General features: G+C 41.0%; 1 long non-coding RNA gene across 1 annotated transcript; it reads right to left on the reverse strand.

Annotated features, from left to right (window-relative positions):
* Positions 1-607: 607 nt before the first annotated feature.
* Positions 608-10,500, reverse strand: LOC125977367 (uncharacterized). The gene is made up of 3 exons (XR_007484609.2): positions 10,302-10,500; positions 5,809-5,907; positions 608-787 (listed from the first exon to the last, which is right to left on the reverse strand). It is a non-coding gene; the product is annotated as an uncharacterized lncRNA (long non-coding RNA).
* Positions 10,501-14,135: the final 3,635 nt, after the last annotated feature.

Raw genomic sequence — 14,135 nt, forward strand, 5'->3', positions numbered from 1 at the left:
GGGAGTCTGAAAAACAAGTGGCTGGCTTTGTTACCATGGCGATAAGGCTTACATGGAACTCAGGAAGTCAATTAGCAATCTGGCTGCATCTCATTAAATGTCTGGCAGCGGTGAGAGCCGGGCGGTTTTAACATTTGAGACCAGCCACCAGTAGGAAGATTGAACTCTTCGCTCCCTTTAAATGCTTTAATGGAAGTTTTAGGGGGATCAGGACAGAGCACATGCTATTGTCTACACATTCTTTGCCGTGTGCAAAAATACAAAATTGGAAGCCGGGGAGAAACACAAAAGAATCCACTAAGAAATCTATCCATGCAACTAAATCCTGAGTAGACACACATTTGATTCTCATTTAGTATTCTTTATTCAAATGGGACATTGATGAACACTGGTACAATACCTGGGCTGGGTGAATGTGCTCAAGTTAGCATCCAGCTAATTGCCATTACCGTGGTAGGTAAAAATATAAGCAAGAGAAAATCCTCCAATAATTTACACTTTCATATTTTAAGAACAGTCTAAAGCACAACCAAGAAAGTGCATTCCGCAAAATGTGGGAGTTTCTAATAATTACATTTACAAACAAATACGCGAGTGTTTAAATTTGTATGAGCCTCCAGAAATAAACAGAAGTTGCTTGCTGCTCTGTCTTGTAGCTTTGTTGTGTCTCTAGGGATCAAGGGTGGAGCACGAACACTGAGCAACACCACCAAAGTAACCTTCCAGACAGCTCGCTCCCCTCCCTTCCCCCGTCAGTTCCATCTGAATTCCAAACAGCATCAAACCCCTACCAACAAAAAGCAATATGGATTCGCCAAATGAATTGCCGAGCTTGTTATCAGGCAAGAATAGATCAGGCCGCACTCTGCAGGTAGGTGGGAAAATGCTAATGCTCTCTGTTCATTATCGCCATTGACCAGTTTTATTGTCGGACCTGATGAATGCGTCGGCCGAGTGCATTCAGCAGCGTGGCTTCCTGTCATCGTGTGTGACAAGTGCATGACTTCAGCGTGCCCCCGGGGCAGCTGTGTGGGGATGCCGCATATCTTGCTCATCACACAAAATAAAGGGGGACTTTGATGCTATCATCCCCTGCACGCGAGACACTTCGTACAGTCACTGTCACACAACAGCAGATTTCCATTTCCCCAGTAATTGAGTTTCTGTCTCGCCACTTGTGTTCACAGGAAGCGCCCACCAAATCGGGGTCACACCAAAGCACCCATCAAACCAGAGTCACACCAAAGCACCTGGCCACTTTTGGAATTAGAATACCAGCTCCAAGTCTTGTACTCTGTTCCCACTTCAGACATAAATACGACAAAACTTATATAAATGAAAACCTTGGGAAATTATATTGATGTGATCAGTTTGGACGCGGCGGTGCCCCCTAGTGCATTCCTGAGGATCTGGACTTCAATTATGGAATTTATTATTCGGCTATATGATTGCGTGGGGTTACTTGACTCCATTCAAGGAAACCCAGACTTCCCTCTCCTCTGCCACCAGAATGCTCCCTTCCTTCAAACCACAATTAAAACGATGAAGGTTATGCGCTGCTGCCCTCTGGTGGTAAAACTAAGAGTTACAGTTCCCTGCCTGCGTATTTACATTTTTTCGTCTCGGTCGCCCTCTGCAGACCATTTGTGTTCTATAAATTACACCCCAACAAGGCACACAGGTTGAGGAAAAAAAAGTCACACGTTGCAGCCTCACAGCTGATATGCTTGTTTGTTATTCCAAATAGATCCCACGACAATGATTGCAACCAATTATAGCGACCTGGTGTATAATTCAGCATAAATATTCTTGAATGCCTTCCTACAAAGGGGAAAGAGATGACTCCCCGATAAAAACACTTTTGAATTCAGGTTCTTTTCATATTCCCCTTGACTTTGAGCTCCCCTTGCCACCGGGGTATTGCATTATTTTCTCGGAAAATTGTCTTTTGAATATAATTAAAGTCCCCTTTTTTTTCCTGTGTCAGCAGGGGATATTGTGGCAGGTCAATAGAGCACCGATGGAACAGCAGGAAGATGAATCTTAGGAGCGACTCCTATTCATACCCTTGAGCAAGGTGCTTGTTCTTACAAGCGTAATTGCCCCTTCAGCAAAGTTACACTTGTTTTCCATGTGCAAAACATCATACATCAAAAAGACTTATGGGTGAGGCGTGTATTAAGACACTCCAGCAGCAGTATTTTACAGTAGCTGCAAAATAAAATAAAAATATATTAATATTTCTTACTGTAGAGTGGCTCAGTAATTTCAGAGTAATTGTTTTATTCAAGTTCTGGCACACTGGTTCCACCAGGGGATGAAAATAGTGCAGAAAACGCACACTCTTGTGCTCATTATATATATATTTTATAAGAAGAAAAGGAAAAGCTTTGATGTTCTTCACACAAGATGTTGTAAGAACACAGTCCAGATTCATACATGAGAATATACAGCCTTGATAATGCCGGCTGGTTTGAATTAATTTGATTTTTGCTTTTCACACCAACACCGCCTCCTGCCATGTGTCAATTGCAGTCTAATCACACAGCCCACACCTTCTGTTAGGGTTGACAAATTATTGTGATCGTATGATTATGTTGGAATGTAGACTAGAATCATCAACTTTGTCACCTTTCCATGACTCTGGAAAGTTTCCACTTTCAGTTGTTGAAACTTTCCAAATGATGTGGAAACATTCTAGTTATCGAAAGTGCTCCACTAAGTTTATGTTTCCACAACCTTGTAAAACAAAGAGCTAGAACCCTCTGCCAGGTTGCAGAGATGACCCCCAAAGCCCCACTCTCACCACCACCCTGCTTTCTCTCAATAAATATTCCCTTGCAAGCGGCGTAGGTCAGACTGCTTTCAAGCACCTCTGTACCACACAGGGTGCTGATGGTTTTCTCCGCTTGCAAGCGTAAAATGGCCAAACTGTCACACGTGTGGTTCTTGCAAAAACATTAGAGTGAGGAACACCTTCTGCTGTCAACCTTCTGAGTGGAGTCGAGGAGAGAGCCAAACATGGCACACATGCCTTGAGACATATTGGCCTGTTTAACTGAAGTGGCACATGGAACAAACCCAATGCTGGTCCATTACTAAAATTATCCATCAATGAAGCAACTGCACATTCCCCACTTGTGGGGACATAAAGAATTCAAAAACCACACTGGTCCAAGACCTTCATATGTAGCATGTTGGCATAGTAACCACACAGCAGCAGATACGTACTTGTGTGAAACCCTTGCAATTGCACAGTACTCAAGAAAGATGAGGAGGACCATAAGCTCTATTGACACACCACTCACGGCAAAATAGAAACAGTATATCCTACTGAGACCATCATTCAACACAGAACTTATATTTCCGAGACCATCTGAGTCGAGCCATCCGCACATCTGCTCCAACAATCGGTCTGCATAACCATAGACGTTGTGCATAAACTCTCGGAGAGAGTGGTTGTCCTCATCGGGGTTTTCAATGTGATTGCAGTTGGGACAAATGTTCCCATTCCGTGGCGTCTGGCACTTTGTTTTCTTCACAAATAAATCCCGGTTTTGACTATACGCCTGGGCAGATGGCAGACAGCATGAATGGCGTTGTGCATGTTTGTGGTTTGCTGATGGTCTGGTGTGGGCAAGGATAGGATATGGACAATAAATACAGTATTGGAACATTTTATCGATGGTATTTGGAATGGACAATCTTTCGTGAGAAGTCCAGGTTTACCTTAAAAATGTATTTCGAGAGAGTTGTCTCTGTTAAAAAATTACAAATGTAATCCAGGTGCCAACATATTGTCATTCAACTTGATTCATTTTGGTTACTTGTGCATAACTTTGATAGCAACTACGCTAATGCTGGCCTAGCGGCACATTGCAGTTTAGCCTGTAGTAGTCTTTGGAAAGTCAAAACTTTTTATGCCATTTTGACCTCAAAAAGTACACAACTATTAAATGTACCTTTTACACAACACCGGGTTGTCACACATTTAACGAGCGTGATATTATAGCAGTCAGATGGTATCGTGGTAGCTTGTAACTTATTAACAGCGGAAACTGTTTTGCCGTCTGACCCGCAGCTTTATGCATTGCCGTACATACAAAATATGAAATCTTTACGGGCACTCGCTTGAACGGGAGTGATATGGTTGAGCTGGCCAGTGGTGGCTTCATTTGCAGTCTGTCCTGAACATCACCTGCACTGGAGGCAGTGGGGGATTCTCGAAAAGTAAAATCAGAAGTATCAAGTTGCTGCTGACAGAACAAGCCCACCCAAAGAACGATCTGATTTCAAGTGTGATGAGTGGATGCTAACTGCTATAATTTGACATCAGCTGCCTGTTTTGACAGAAGAATGACAGTTAGCTTCCGTCAAGACATCTGTTTCAAACAATCTACGTCTCCCGTTATAGGTTGACGATAAACGTTCTGCTGATGTTATTCTCCTGGCGTTAAGAATAATATTGCATATTTTAAGGCCTTTGTCGCTCTTATCCAAGTTAAATCACACTTGTGATGAGTTGATATTTGCCTTGCAGGTTCCAAGAATGCTAAAATCTAAATTTGTCTCTATTGTTTAACCGTCGAGCAGACGGCTAGAAAACTGCCTCGTGTTCTAAAGTCAACCTTTGTGTCAGCCTCATTCGACCATGTGGAATATTTGGAATGAATTGTTCATGGTATAGTGTGTATTCAGGCAAACATTTTGCAACAAAGGCTTTTGTCTCCGACTGTGGCACATAAGTCAGTCCACCAAAGGATTTTGCTTCTCTTTTCTTTGCGAAAAGTCTCCCTCCAGCAAATGGGAAACCTTTGGGGTATTTGCTGCTCTGTATTTCTCGTCCGGTGTCAGAAAAAGTTGACCCGGCCAGTCTTGTGAAAAATTCTCTTGATGTCAGACCAACACGTGCCCCTTAAATAGCGAGTATACATAGATTCTGCTGCAAATATTTAATGAGAGTGTTGCTGAATATTGGCCACCCTACTTTAGCCTGGCTAATAAGGCCAGCCGAGGTCCCGGTTATTACATTATCAAGCCCACGAGTCTCAAGGGCTGCAATCTCGTGTGCAGAAAGCAACGCGCTGCCTGACTGGAGATGCACCAGGGAAGGTTGTTGACGATCCCCAACCTCATTAGAGGGCTAGTCAGAGGCGTCTGGTTGCAGTGCAATCTCATGGAATGTGTCTCCACCCAGGAAGGGCTCTGAAGCCTGCTGGTGCGTTGTAACCGTGTCAGGCTGGGGGTGAAGCCAAAGTCTGTTTGTAGTGCTACACTGTTTTGACATTAATTGTCCTCCCACAGCAAACACACCGAGGCCAGGCTCACACTGAGCCTTTGTTTAAAGCTAATGTTTGTAAGGGAGGAATTTAATATCGCAATGTTTGGATTTTTTTTTCAGGGATGACATTTTTTTAGGTTGTTTTGAGTCCCTACCATGTGTGATCATCTTGTATTTACGGTGTAGTGTTTGATTAGCATCACTGATGATGTTGTGTATCTTGCTCGAGGAGGCTTTGACATAGTCGAGAGGGAGATGAGAATCGGACCCGTGAATCAATGTACCGTTTTGTAAAATAAGAATACATTTGAAAAGACATACTCTCACTTGTTTGTATATATGGTAAACACATTATGGTTATCACATTACTATGATTTCATTTGCACAGCCATGGCCAAGTGGTTAAAATGATCACCTGCCACAGTGAGGAGCCCATTTCAAAATGTGGCTGTGGTGCCCTTGAGCAAGCCCTTGGGTTCCCAAGTAGCCTCCCACACCAGTGCTTGCTCCAAAAAGTGTGTGCTTACCGTGACAAATTTCATGTCCGTGTGTGCGTATGAAAAAGACGATTCTTCTTTCAAACTTGTCTTGAATTCCTCCCACAGATGTCTGGCTCATTTAAGGACCTATGGTCAAGAAGTAAAAAAAAAAAAAAAACCTGACATTATTGATTGCAAAAGCACATTTCAATCCACGCCCAGTATAATACAATTGAAACATAATTTGCAAAGACATGCGTTGTGAAGAACAGCTTTTTACTCCCGTTACGTGATTTACTGATCCACGAAATTCAAGCAGAACTGGAAGGAAAAAAATCTGAGTCTCCAGGACACTTGATAGCCCACATCAATGTTTGAAGCAGGTTTGCCTTTGACAGGCAGAATGGAAAGCCCTGCCAGGAGTCGAGTGTGAGGCGGTGCATCACTGCACTGCGGTGAACAAAGAGACTCGACTATGAGACCTACTGTACTGTACATGGCACCCTCAGACAAAGATTATACTCCGGAGCAATGTCAACGTCCCACGACGCCCTTGGCCTACTTTTCATTGATGCAAAGAGCATTAGCAATAATTTTATGATCTATTATTTCTAAAATGCAGGGCATGAACTCCTCGGAACATTCAACTAGATAAAACAATACACGGTAAAATAAGATAGACCCAGTGTTAAGTGACTAATACTCTACACTTAACAATGTAAATACTGTATTTTCCGCACTATAAGGCACACCTAAAAACCTCCAATTTTCTCAAAAGCCGACAGTGCGCCTTATAATCCGGTGCGCCTTATATATGGACCAATATGGCTTTACGTGTTTATTTTGTGTGTTGTGTGATATTAACGTTTGAGCAACGTTGACTTATTGATATATTGTTATTGTTTTTACTATTTCGAGTGTTACTATATTGTGATTGCATTAACGTTTGAGCAACGTTGAGTTATTTATTCTATCCGCCTTATATATGGGCAAAGTTTTAAAATGGCCATTCATTGAAGGTGCGCCTTATAATCCGGTGCGCCTTATAGTGCGGAAATTACGGTAATGTGTTCAACTTAGTCAGGCTATGGTGTTTCATTTGTATGGTCCAAACATGGGTTCAAACCCTTTACCGTCAGGGTGCACCCAAGAACTTATACCTAGCTGGTGAAGCTCTTGCTCTGCCTACAATACATCACATAATTAAAATAACGTTCAGCTTTAAGCTCACTTGCTTTTTACAACATACATGCTCCCAGCAAGGAGAAGTCCTTGAGTGAAATCCCTTCTTTCCTCGGGGATAGTTGACAACAACCTTCCAGGAATTATTAATTATTGAGTAGCTAAAATGATCCGGCATGGTATTTCAGTCCAATATTTCATAGGATGCTCTAAGCAGACAATTTGTTTTTGTGTTTTTTTTTGTTTTTTTCATAAAATGGCACCAGAATATTTACCATCATATCAAAGAACCACAATGTCATTATTTAACTTTGTCTCATTACCATGCCACAGTGGTGGGTGGTACGTTTCGGATCCGGACCTCCAGTGGACACCTAATTGCCTTGGACTTCCAAACCTCACTAATGGTCAGCAGTGCTAACTTAATTCACCATATATGCACTGTATTTTCTCTTACAACTAGCACAATAAATGGTACACAAACATATTCCTCATTAAGTAGACAGTCTTTTATGTGGGTCAAATGGCTAATAGAATCTACAATCATGCAAAGGTTATACATTCATGCAACTTCAGTGGTTTGGCTTTGTACTCATGGTTGTTTATCTTATCATTGTATCCTCATAATTTATTTAATGTACCATTGTAAATTATACAATAAATTGGACTTGGAGGTTTTATAGCTGAGTAAAATCTCATGGTCTACTGGAGCTCCATGATTCTCACCTTGCACAGTGATTTCTGTTTTCTGAATAAATTCCAGATTATTTCTTTTTTTTTAACTACCTAGCATATTTAGCAATGAAAGCGGGAAGAAAATATTGAAATGTTTCAATAATGTGAAACCACCTGGGGCCCGGTTTACAAAAGGTTTGCATGGGCAAAGGCGGGCAAATTCAATTCAAGGTATCAACCAAGCAAGTTCAAATGAGTCGTGAGAGAACGAGAATGCCAGCGCAACAGGCTCCGATTGAGTCTCAGCCAGTTTGCTGAAAAGGTTGGTCCAGGGCACCAGATGGAAGCCTCCAGAGTTCGAGCTGTGTTCCCAGCGCACAGTCCATCACTTGGGAGGAATCAAGCAGCTGGGCTTTGAACCATTGTGAATCGTCAGCCCTCTGTCGCTGCACCAGTGAAAATCAAAACATGGTCTTCCAGATGGAGAGGCAGACCATGCACAATATGTTCTGGTGCAGTCGCTGTCATAGACTCATCTCTGTCACCAGTCAAGCAGCACGTGCAGATACACAATAATACTTAGCGCACTTGGTCATTCATTCTTCCGAAATCAAATTACCCTCAGTTAAAAATCTGCTCGGGCGTCGGGATTTATCAGATAGAACGTCTTGAAATATCACACTGCAGTCACACCCAGATCATGTTGACCTCTTGAAGAGGGCAAGTTGCCAGGCGTAATAATTAACGCCTATAAGAAAATCCTCATCTTAACACTTTAACGGTGAGTGTGCAGGCCAAATATTATGCTGAGACTTGCTTCTGCCTCTTGCAGTATCTGTCACAACCTAGTCAAGGACAGCATGCACCATAGTGACATGCTGTGTGGGTGTGTGCGCGTGTCCGTGTGTGTGTGTGCTCATGTGCGAATGGTTTGGTGGCACAGATTTAACGAGGCTCGCCTGGCCCTTATGCATAATGGAAGAGAAGATTACACGTTAATTTAATGGCCAGGCTGTCTTAGGTGATGTCAAACACCTGTACAGCTCTTTACCTGCTGCATAAAATATATCTCACATTCAACTTCAATCAAAGGAATGATTGGTAGATAGATAGATAGATAGATAGATAGATAGATAGATAGATAGATAGATAGATAGATAGATAGATAGATAGATAGATACAGATATAGATATATATAATTATATATATATATATATATATATATATATTTGTAAATGGAAACTAGGGAATTGCATGAAAAGAAGACACATTCACCTCCTCCACACGTTGGCCCCAGACACCTCATTATCTGCAGACTTAAGCTAGACTCATGTCACCCCCGCCATTCCCTATGCTGACATTTGTTAAATGACTGTGCTATCTATTGCGCTTCTGCTGTGTATTGGCAGCACGTGCTTGCATTTCCAAACGTTTACTTCTGTGTCTTTTGTATGTTTCTGCAACGGAGGCTGCCGTAAGATGTAAACAGTAAAAAGTCAATATATTTGACTGTGTGTTTCCCTCCCTTTGCATCAATCTTCCCTCATGTTGTAAACAAACAGAACCCCAAGAGCCCTTAGTCACACGCTCATAATGGCATACTGATGATACTCTAAGATAACAAACTGCATCAACACTAAATATGTCACATGTCACGACCAGAACTGCTTTAAGTATTATGTACGAACTTAATTATTATTAGTTATTTATTGCGTGTTGCAAAGTCAAATATTTTATTTAAATATGCACAATATTATATATACAATTGAGTTGAATACATTCAGGGAACGTGAATGTTTTTCCAATTCCCTCCCCACTTTTTTTAATTAAGTGTTCAAATTTTTTTTCTATGCTTTTCATCAGAAAGTCACAAATAGTTCCAGGTGGCAAAAGCTTAAGTGGTCTCTGATTTCCACAGCAGTAAAGAAACCCTTCCATGTCTTTTCACTAAGAAAGAGCAGTTGAAAATTGACAGAGTAAATTGATGGAATGATGAGTTTAGTTTTTCTCGACTGCCGTAGTTTGAATTTTTAAGTGTTTTGGACACACTATAGTTTTAAAAGTCCAGTAGTATTAGTTGTATAATGAAATGCAATATAGACAGTATTAGTAAACAGCTTCTCTGTTGGTGTCTTGTTTGCAACTATTGATCTTAATATCTCACCAAGGGCTGGTGTGAGGAAAGAAAGGTGTTTGAGACTGGAAGGGTGGGGCTGGGTGTTAGAGAGGAAGGGAGGGGAAGCCAATGTGGGAGTTGTGTAGCCCCTCAGCCTGAAGTCACAAACTAATAATTGTAACTCGGAGCAACCATTTGAGCCTGTGCAATCACATAATCCTCGGTGCTGCTCAGACCGGTGCTGTACCACAATGACAAAAGCCATCCTGACATTCTAAAGGGCTCATTATTATGGAAAGATTCTTTTGAATATTGCTTCGGATGGTAAGGAACTCGAAATACTTCAAGCTGAATGGTCTGGCACAAAGATAACATGGTTTCATTTGTGTCATGTCATTTCCTTTTTTTTTTTTTGCCTTCTCTGTATCAGTCGGTCGTGTCTATTTTATCATACGTAAGGTAGGTCCGATTATTTAGTGGTCATCTTCACAAACAGCAAGTATGTGTCGGCTTAGTATTGCAGCAAACCCAACATTTCATCGTTTGCTGCACAGCTCACGGCACTTACCGAGACTTGGAATTGGCTCTGATTCAAAAGTCGGTTGGATGACTCCAAATCCGGGAGGTAGGTTTAATTTGCAAAGTAGTTACCCAGCTTGACGAGACTAGTGCTGAAAAGTTTGTTGAGCTTAGGACAGCAGGTGTTACTGGTTCTAATTGGGAGCACCCTGTTGAGTTGGGGAGAGGTGATGATGATGATGATGATGATGATGATGATGATGATGATGATGATGATGATGATGATGATGATGATGAGAGGTGTCAACAAAGAAATCCTAATTAATCAGACAATTTTCTTTTTGTTTTCCTTTCGTCTGCAAACCTTTTTAAGTCTAATTTGTGTTGACTTGCAAATGAAACGCTTAATTTCTTTGCAGGAGATAGTTTATAAATTGTAGCAATAATGACTGACAGCCATTATGGGCAGAAATATTTTGAAAAAACACACGAACTCTTGAATGGCACAGTGAACATGACCTCAAAATTTCAAGTAGGAATTTTCCAATAATCATTTAATCTTGGCTCAAACTTGTATGGCCTTTAGATGTACCTTTAAATCAGTGATGGAAAGGTTAAAGCTTTGAGAAAGAATCTGAAGATCTGCTCACTGCGACTCTTTGAGCCTCATCGTGTTGAAGTCTATTTGGCGATTTTTGGTTTGAGAGATGATTTCACCTATGGAACTCGTGTCATTCATTCAATAATCTAAATTATTTCTTTTTTTTTTTTAAGCTCTATTAGCAGGCACTGGTTCAGAAGCATTCCAGGCAAGGTGGAACTCACAATCACGAGGGTAGAGCACTCTAAGGTGAGACAAGCTCAAACAAAAGTAAGCGCTTAAAAAGCTTTTTGCCCATCTATGCTTTTAAAAGCATTAAAGGTTGCCACCGCAAAGGTCATGAAAAAAATATGTTCCTTCGGGATTAACTGCACAGCAAAAAATAACAAATGAGTTGGTGTATGAAAAATACATTATTAGCAATTCACCATAGCGTACTGTACATATATAGCAAGCCGAATCAAATTGAACATCAGGGCCGCCATTAAAAGAATAATAAGCAGCGACAATGCCAAATAAATTGGAGAGACTGTATCAGAGAGGAGGAAAATAGATGATGCATTCTCAATTAAAACTTTATTTTAAATAATGATTTCGCAAAATAAATAATGAGGTTTGGGAATTGAAGCTCTCTCTTGCAATTAGTCCTTTCATTTCTAAATATAATTTGGCTTGCTTGAAATGCCATGGCTGTGATTCCACAGTGTCTGTCTCCAAAGGTCATTTGAAAGGTTCTGCTACATCTTTTTCTCTCCTCTTCTTCTCTCGACACTCCTCTCCAACGCAGTTAATCGCAAAGCAAAACAAAAAAATTGTTGATCTGACCATGACCTTCCTGAAATGGGTTGGAGGATGCAAAGTATTTAATGGGGAGGTGTTGGGTTATTAGAATATCAATATGAAGAGAACATTTGAGAGGCTACAGCAAAAGTGGCACCTTGGTTCCGTCTCAACTTTTATAGAACGTGTTTCTTGTCTTTGTTTTGTATTCTGTGGAATATTGCTCAAAAAAGACCTGTCAATCACTGTTTACAATTTACAAAACTTTCCAACTTCATTGGAATTGGGGGTTTTCTAACATCATGGGGTACTTGCACATTAATTGCTTTATTTTTTTTTGCATTTAACTTACATTATACCAGTGTTTATTAGTTCAAACATACTTACAAGTATGTTTAAACGTATTTTAATAAATTTGAGGTTTAAGGTATCTACCAGCCCAAAACGTTTTTCTTTGGCAGTTTGACGCCTCCGTACAGAAAGGCATTGCAATTAACGCACCTATAATACCCCGAGACTGAATTGTTCTACTTGATCAGCGTGTGGGCTCTGAAAGGTTTACTGGGATTTTTGTGTGGGTGTGATTTCCTAAAATCCCCCAGCAAAGACTTTTGTAGTACGCCTGTGATTCTTCCTGGGAGGCATTTTAGTCAAACATGTCGAGCGAGGCTGTCTCATTCAAAGGATACAATAAATCCTGAATATGTGAACCAGTATTTAACCATCATGAACATGTCACACGTGTCAGTGAAATAGATTTGGCTGGAGGAAAAAGCACTAGCCGTCTTGAATTTTTCACGAGTTGTGCCAGGCCTGCACTATGCATATTGTATGGACCGTGCCTGACAATAAAATTTCTGTCCGAACAACTTTGTCAAATGATTGATAGAGCAGATATCGCTATGTGTAAAGTGAGGTAGAGCAAATTCAGTACAGGGTCGAATAGTAACACGGGGTCGCACCACTAGTGAGTGAGGGATTTTCTTTTTGGATCATAGCCTTTTTCCACCTTCTCTTCAATTTTGCTGTCTTGGAATCTGTGTGTGGGTGTGTGTATACTACGTCTCCTGCAATGCTGCTTCAATTTCACACGTTTCTACAAGCGTGTGTAGCAAATATCTTCTCAACCTGGGTTTGAAATTGGTAAAAATGGTGCACAGTGATTTACCGTATTTTCTAGAGTACAAGGTACCCCAGCCGTAAAATGCATAATGAATGCACGGATTGGAGTGGAGCTGGGCGACCAAATGTACCTTGGACCAGGGTTTATTGAGGGAAAAGGTAGTTGGAAGGGAGGATGAGGGGAAAAAAACAACAGAACCGGCAAACTAACATAACTTAATGGAGGCAGAGTGACAGGGGTGACCGACAGACGGACAGACCAAATTGCAGAGAAACAGAAAGACAAGACGACAGACGAGACAAGAGACGAGAGTAATCCGACAGGGGAGTGAGGGGCAGACAGGATTTAAATACAAGACAGGTAACGAGAGGCAGATGATGGTGATTACATAGATTGTGGACAGACAGGAGGGGAGGGGCGAGTACACAGCGACGCAAACTGAAACTATGGCAACATATACACATGTTGATGAGTCGTGACAATATATAAGTCGCATTGGAATATGTGACATTTTTTGGGGGAAGTTTATTTGATAAAATCCAATACCAAGAACAGACATCTTGAAACAAAATGTTGACAAAATGTTGTATACAATATCAAAGTGAGCACTTGTGGCACCTTCTTACTATATAGATCAGTGGTTCTTAACCTTGTTGGAGGTACCGAACGCCACCAGTTTCATATGAGCATTCACCGAACCTCTCTTAAGTGAAAAAAAAAAAAAAATTCTAACTCAAGACATAGATTTTTTTTACTGGAGCACAAAATGAGCCGTGTATGAACATCACAAAATCAACACAACACAACAAATGGCATACCTGCAAATCAGTGTGACTTCTGCTGTGTTGCCTTTTGCGAGACCAGTTCAGATATGCGTCATCACAAATTGACTTGATAAATCAGGTGTGCTTTGCCGAACCCCTGAGACCAACTCACTGAACCCCTAGGGTTCGATCGAACCCAGGTTAACCCGGGTTAGATGAACCTGATATAATCGCTCGTGTGCTACTTACCTAAAAAGAAGTTCATACATGACTGAAAGTACTAGTGTGTGCTATACTTTTCTTAAGTAAACATTGGCAGAATTTTTTTTTTTTTAATTCTCATCATGATCATCTCAGTTTTCCGGTGACTCAACCATCGGATAGGGAATTGGATTGCTGAAATATTTATGAGATGGTTGCATATTCATCGAGGGGTCCTTTGTACGTGCTCATGTGGTCTTTCACAACGTGTTCGAAAATTAAATATTAATGCATTTAAATAAAAAGGCCAGTTCTGGGTGAGTGCACGTGTATTTGTGTGTCGGTTCGTGTGTGCACATGAGAGGAGAAGTGAATTGTGTGCTATCAGGGCTGACTGGTGCGGAATCTCAAGGG

Source organism: Syngnathus scovelli, chromosome 11 (genome assembly GCF_024217435.2).
Source record: "Syngnathus scovelli strain Florida chromosome 11, RoL_Ssco_1.2, whole genome shotgun sequence".
NCBI lineage: Eukaryota > Metazoa > Chordata > Actinopteri > Syngnathiformes > Syngnathidae > Syngnathus > Syngnathus scovelli.